Genomic DNA, 7,634 nt, shown 5'->3' on the forward strand with positions numbered 1-7,634 from the left:
GGTTAGGTTGTCGCATATCAAATGAAAGTCCATAAAGCGTACATTTCAAATATCAAATTGACGTCCCCAAAAAATTGGTTGGGTGGGGTCATTGAGTGCAAAAAATATAATTTTCTTTTAAGGTAAGGTTGTTGTATTTCAAATGAAAGCTCGTAACGTGTACATTTCAAATATCAGATTCCTGTCCTCCAAAAATAAGTTGGATGGGGTTATTAAGTGCAGAAATCAAACTTTCTAGAACATGGCGTTGTTGCATATCAAATGAAAGATAATCAAGTCTAGATTACATATATCATACTTCCGATATCAAAAATGTAGGCGGATGGGGTCATTAAGTGTAAAAAGTGAAAATTTTTAGAAGGTATGCTTGTCGTATATCAAATGAAAGGTCTTAAAGAGTACATTACAAAAACATCACTTTTACAGGAAAGACCTTTCAATTGTTTTACAAACAATTGAGATACTAGTTTGGGCTTAATGTTTTCAACTTTAATGATTGCTGCATTAAAAAAAAACACATTGACTTCTAATTTCCAAATTTGTTGATATTTCATTTTGTCTCACTGACATTTACCATACATCATCAGTCATGTTTCAGACCCTGCAGCATTTTGTCATTCAGATGAACAAACTGCTATAATCCCAGTGACTGTAATTCTCCTTTACATCCAACAGGCCCACATAGATATTCAACTGAAATCCAACTCCAATGCATTATTTTTTCAAAAATATAAAAGGGGCTGCCAGAAACTTACAGGCTAGTAATTTTAATTTGAATACATATTACCCTTAAATTCAATAGACTATAAAGATGCTTTTACACTTCTCAAAGTAAGTATTTCTTGCTCTTGGACAGTATCTCATGCAGAACATTTTAACATTGGTAATTGTAATGTTGTATTATATTCTTAATAACATTACTAATTATTTGTTTACTTCCAACCTAAAATTAATGTCGTCTTTTGAAATAAACTATAACCTTTTTCTGAACATTTAAAAACCTCTGTGTTTAACAAAACATTTAACAAGGATATTGCTAAGTGGGAAATTTTGTCTGAGGTTTATTTTCACTAATTTTATGAATAAGATAAATCGTAAAAGTAATTCCTCGAATATATTTGATCTATTAGAAATATAAGAACCAGGAAAAGATAAAAACGAAAATAAAACCTGGCGAACAGGATTGTACTTTCAAATCATGAAATCAAATTTCTTTGAAAATAAACCATTTTACAGTATGCGATTAAATGAAGATATGTGTACATCACAAACACAGCAACTTAACAATACAATAAAACAGACAACACATTTTAAGGGATCATAATGGTCTTAAACCAATATACAAGCATATAGATGACTGAGTAAACACAAGATTAAAGTATTACACAGGCCTTTTAGAAATGCAGAAATACCATTAACCAAATAAGAGATCTCTGACATGTATCATTTTCTGCCCATTTTAGAAAAGCATGCCTCTTAAAAAATTTATTTGAGAAACTTGCCATTTCCCTAAAAGTCAACCATTTTCTATTGAATTCTATAAGTCACTTTCTGCAAATTATATAATAGAGAATGGAAACAGGGAATGTGTCAAAGAGACAACAAACTGACCAAAGAGCAGAAAGCAGTCCAAGGCCACCAATGGGTCTAAAACGAATCAACACAGCGAGAAAATCACCCACCCAGAGGTGGGCTTCTGAGCTGGCTCCTAAACAATAATGTATACTAGTTCAGCGAAAATGGACGTCACACTAAACTCTGAAACAGTATTAGTATTTGTTATTTCTGATAGTACTGTATATGTAACTGTAATTTAGGGTTTATATAATTATTTACATAAACAAATCTATTAACCTTAAAATATAAGAACCTGTTGAAAATTAAACCAGGAAAACAATGAAAACCTGTGAAAACAAACTATAACCTTTTCTCTTAACATCTTACAAAACATTTGTGCTAAACAAAACAATTGACAAGCTTATGCCCAGTATATAAAACTTTGAAACATTATATAACCTTTGGACTGCTGTAAATACCATTACCCTAAGCAACAAATATTAAAAACATTTGAACTTGAACTTGGTATAACGCATAATGTAACTACTAATTGAACTTAGTAATGTAAATGTCCAGTAAGTTGTACAGTAATGTCAATGTCCACTACAAAGATAGGAACAGTGACCTTCTAATTTTAAATCGGTGAACACATAAGCTTATATAATTATAACTAATCCTCTGTTGTTGTATTGTCATAAATGCGGAATCAGGACAATATTTTTACATTGATTTTAAAGGAACATGTATAAATATTTCCTGTCTTTTTTTTCTTTTCTAAACACGCACATTGACTTAAAACAATTTCTATTTTTGATTTTGATTTTCTGTAAGAAAGTATGATATTCCATAATTTTTAGAAAAAAAAATAAAAACGAAAATAAAATTTACTTTTTATTCAAAATAATTGTCAACATTATTAGAAAAAGTAAACAGAAAAGATAGCCTAAATGCAAAATTCATTTTAAATTAAAAAATTTTTTACAATAAAAAAACAAAATAAAACCCCCAAAAACATGAAAAGAAAAATATACAAAAATTTGCATAATGTTTAAGAATTATGATAATAATAATAATAATAATAATAATAATAATAAATAAAATGACTGAAAAAAGTAATAATGCTAACACCATCACTATCTTCCTTTTATGCCAAACGATTTTATCCCGACACTAATAAATCATTTGAAAATATTCAAAGAAAAAAATGTTTAAATGTAATGTTACTCTTATCAACAGGATCATGGCACTTATTAAAACAGCATTATTTAATATACAGATTTAAATGTAACAACCTCTAATCAAAAATAAATGTTTGTTTATTATTCAAAACATTTACGATCACTTCAAATTAAAGTTCATTCAGGTTCATTCTCTGTTAGCCTTTAGTACCCAATATCTACCTTTAAGTGGTAAGGTTTATAAGCAAACACAATGTTGATTATGCTAAGCTAGCCATAAACCAATTTCGTTATGTAATTTTATAGGATTAATAAAAAGAGTTTATGGTAGGGGAAGGTGTATCAGTAAGCCTGGAGCTAAATTATAGGTCAAGTACAAATTACACTATTATCGTACATGTAGTAAACACCTAAGTAAAAATTCAACATATCTAAGAGGAAAATAGTTGTTTACAAACAACAAACAAACAAATATTTGATTGTCTTATAAAGAGATTTGTGTGACAAAAACGAAATAAACATCGTTAGTTTTCTCAATTGAATTGTTTCATATTTTTCATGTCAGGGCCTTTTATAGTCGACTATACGGTATTGGTTTTTCTCATTGTTGAAGGCTGTACAGTTGCCTATCATTGCTTACATCCACTTTTTTTTAACTTTGGTGGATAGTTGTCTCATTGGCAATCATACCTCATCTCCTTATTTTTATATCATACATGTACACAATAAACATTCAAAAAGAAAACACCAACCCCACAGGGAAAACCACCCTAAAAAGTATGAAAGCAAAACAATCTATTCATGTTTCCCCGGTCCTCAGTTCTAATGCCTCTTTAATAAAGTGCCTAGCCTTTCGAAACTGAGTTTTACAGACTGTTTTGACAGATCACTGAAGCATACCTTTCTCTGATTTTAAAATATGTAGGTGTTTGTGTATTGGGTCATATTTATTTACAACCCAAGGTAAAAGAATTTACAAATTTCCTGTAAAGTTTACAATTGTTTGTTTCAATACACTTAGTCATCTGACTAAAAATAACAGTTTAATTTCCAGGTAACAAGTATAGTATATATAGTATTACATGTGATAGTATTTCGTTAGGTTTTTAAATAAAGTACAACAGATCTACCTGACGAATATTCAATTAAGTTGAATTTGGAAAAATAATCTTAATATGAATAAAAGGAAATGTGAGGCATACATCAATGACAAAGCAAACCAATGAAACAAAAAACTAAAAGACATCTAGAATATAAAAATAAGGAAATGTGGTATGATTGCTAATAAGACAACTATATTCACCGGCTGACCTAGATATAAGCAATTATAGGTCATGAAACAACCTTCAACAATGACAAAAACCCATACATATAGTTAGCTTTAAAAGGCCCAGACAAAATAACAAACTATTTAAACTAGAAAACTAACGGCCCAATTTATAACAGTTCAGTTTTTACGAAAAACAAATATAACCGACATGAACCAATGACAACCACTGAATTACTCCTAACTTAAAATAGACACATAAAGAATGTGGCAGGGTTAAATATGCTTGTGAGTGCTCAACCCTCCCCTAACCTGGGACAATGGTGTAACAGCACAACATAAGTCAGTAGCAATTTATGCTAAATGTGACAGTCTGTTAATAATGTTGTCTGCATACATGATGATGATACAAGCCTATAGATAATTTGAATTTTGTTGAACTTTTAAATTCGTGCGTGGTTAACCTAAACCTAACAAATCCACAAAAATTGATATTTAAAGAAAAATAATTAAATCCACAGTAGTCTACCATTATCTTTCCATATTTCCTTCACCATTTTTCAAATAGACAGACCTTCCTATTACAACAGTACATAAACATCTTGGCTTAAGTCTAACATAAACAAGGAGGAGATACCGAAGTTTGGTGCAATCTACGAATAGTTAGAAAAACAATTTCAACAGAAAAAAAAAAATAGTGCAAAAGAGAAATACTCTTACATTTCAACATAAAGAATATATAAGATACCATAAATATGAAAAAATAAGATTTCGTGAGATACAATAGTTGAATTAGGATGTAAAACTTGTAACTGCAACTGACATATTGAGATAGAAAGATTACAATAGATTCTCATAAATTTTTCTACTAAAAGGTTACAAATGTGTCCAAACATGTACACAGATATAAGATTTTCTCTCCTTTTTCTTGATACATTACTGATTGGAGTGATTTCTCAGACTTTCTTTGATGTCACATCAAAAGGGTGATTATATTTATATTAATTTAAATGCATATCAGTCATTATGCAAGCTACCTTTTCATTGGAAAGTTAACTTCTCATGTTCACTTTTTGGGTTCAATTGTTTTGAAGACCCAAGACTAAATATAGATTGATGACAGACACTGACAGAGTTATTACATCATCTCTTATATAGTAGACTGTACCACAACAAAAATACAGACAAATATGATAACAAAAATACAGACAAATATGATTTAGTTTTTATAATATTAATAATCTCAACAGAGGGCAGTCTGAAAGATTTGACAAAATATAACACCTACTTACAAAACATAACACTTGAGTCGTTTCTAACATGACTTTCCAAAACTATTCGGTCACAAACTTTTTTTCATGGATATTTTGTCTGATTGATTGACTGATTGTGGCTGTATGTTCAGTGGCAATTATTTCATGAATATTCAAGCTATCAATATATCTGTTGACAGGATATGAAAAAGAAGCTAAATTGAAAGAAGGGCAGATAATTTTGGCTATCAAAATTTTTACCCCCCCCCCCCCCCCCCCCCCCCCCCCCCCAAACAACAACAACCAACCAACCAATTAGCCTAGGACTTCCTCACATGCACATAGTGTGATGGTGCAACCACCTTAGCAGGGGTCTTACTATCTGATGGAAGAATTTCAGTAGCCATATTTCTAAAGTAACCCTATCTACCTTTGAGGTATTCTCAGATATTCTGGTTTCGTTCATATTCTTTATTTCTTTATAGGTTAACATGACCAAGTTTTGCACCAACTTGGCAAAATATAATGGGGTATCATATATATTATATCAATAATATCATAAATTAAGACCACAAAGTTTACAAAAGGATGTTTTTACTGATATGAGCAAGACAAGATCACTAGAATTATTTCAAATATGAATTTTTAAAATTAAGAACAATCTTTACACTTATGCCAAGTTAGAAATTAGACTTATTAGTTTTTTTCTTTAAATAACATTATTTCATTAAACTTTTCACGCATATAACTCAGAAAGTGAAACACAAGTGAATAAAGATAATAGAACAGAAAATACTTGGCTTTTAATGCAGGTAAAGCACACATATGTTGACACCAAATTATTATCACAGGATTGGTGATGATGTACATGTATCATGAAAGCAATCTTCTATCAGCACGTCATTCACTAATGACTTGGGGGTCTTCCATTAAGTAGGTTCAACAATCTGGTACACATGGTCCCTTACCTCATCAATAACAGGAAATCAATAAATTAATGTACCAATTACAGTGGATTGTCCTTGTAAATACCTTAGTGACACATCTCCATTAATCCAGATAGAGAGTGTACAAAGATTCCACTGTACCCTCACAGCTCTGAACGGGTGCTCCAAATAAAGGAGGAATCTACCAGTATATACATACATACATACATGGTGAACAAGCTTTATCAAACCCATTATTTCAAGTCACTTACATTTCAATAATTAATCTAAGATGAGGAATTGATCAAAGAAAATCAGTATGAAACCTGGGGAAAATCATTTTAAGCCATATGTGGTTACAGGCAGATGTCATGTGATTTTAAATCGATGTTGTACAGGGGAAATACATATGAATATCAATATATCATCACCTCCTTTCAGAGGCAAATTTACATTCACGTAAAACATAGATCAAAATTCAGTCAAATAATTGCCGTTAATAAAAATATTTTAACTACATAAATCTTTTTACAACTACATTGATTTTTTCAGATTCTGGACTTGAAATATCAACCAATCAATTCATCTTTCTACAAAAGATTGTATCTGTGTCACAAGAGGATAGGATCAGGACAAAAACATAGTGGCACTTATAAACATTAAGGCATGGCTGGAAAACAGTAGTTTTTATTTATCAAACAAACTTCTACATCATATGGTCTCTTGGAGATAGTTGTTTCATTGGCAATCATACCACATCTTTATTCTTATATTGTAGAAATCTTCAAATCTAGCATGATAGGAGAGGACTGCTGGAGACATTATTTAACACACTTGGGAAATCAACTTTTTCAGTATGAAGAGAAAAAAAAATATCGGTTATGATAAAATTTACCTGTTACATGAGTGATACATGAATATTTTAATCTGATTTAATCAATTATACAAACAAGTCAAAACTTGTACTAGCAGATACCATCAATATATTATTGGGCGTAAAGCATATTCAAACTTTTATTTTTATACAAACAGTATTGATTAATATTTCATTAACTCATATTTAGAGTCTGAAATTCATTATAAACCAGCATATTAATTTGTCATTTGCATAATTTGTAGTAAACATGATCTAAGGGCAATAACTCTAGATTTTTTTCTCTAAAAATATCCTTGTTGTATAACATACAATGTATTAGTACATTATAGTTCTAGTCTGATTAACAGTTAAATAAATTTAAACAACTTATGACTGTCTCTAATTTCTACATGAAAATTTCATTTGCATCTGTAAATGATTTATTGTACTTTAATGTTTCAGCACATAAGACACTAGACCGAATTCTTCTGTCTCTATATAGCATATATTTACTGATCTTCATTTACTTTTTTCAATATTTTTTTTGGGAGAAATATTCCTAGCTTATTCATGTACCCAGGTGACTGCATTTAAAGT

The 7,634-nt window shown here is 30.2% G+C and overlaps 1 long non-coding RNA gene across 1 annotated transcript in view; it reads left to right on the forward strand.

Moving 5' to 3' along the window:
• The window catches only part of LOC127733108 (uncharacterized), a 36,934-nt gene extending 29,507 nt beyond the window's left edge, over positions 1–7,427 (forward strand). The window contains exon 2 of the long non-coding RNA XR_007996757.1: positions 6,734–7,427. This is a non-coding gene — a long non-coding RNA (uncharacterized LOC127733108). The remainder of the gene's footprint in view (positions 1–6,733) is intronic.
• Positions 7,428–7,634: the final 207 nt, after the last annotated feature.

The sequence above is a fragment of the Mytilus californianus genome, unplaced genomic scaffold (assembly GCF_021869535.1).
Source record: "Mytilus californianus isolate M0D057914Y unplaced genomic scaffold, xbMytCali1.0.p SCAF_3, whole genome shotgun sequence".
Taxonomy (NCBI): Eukaryota; Metazoa; Mollusca; class Bivalvia; order Mytilida; family Mytilidae; genus Mytilus; species Mytilus californianus.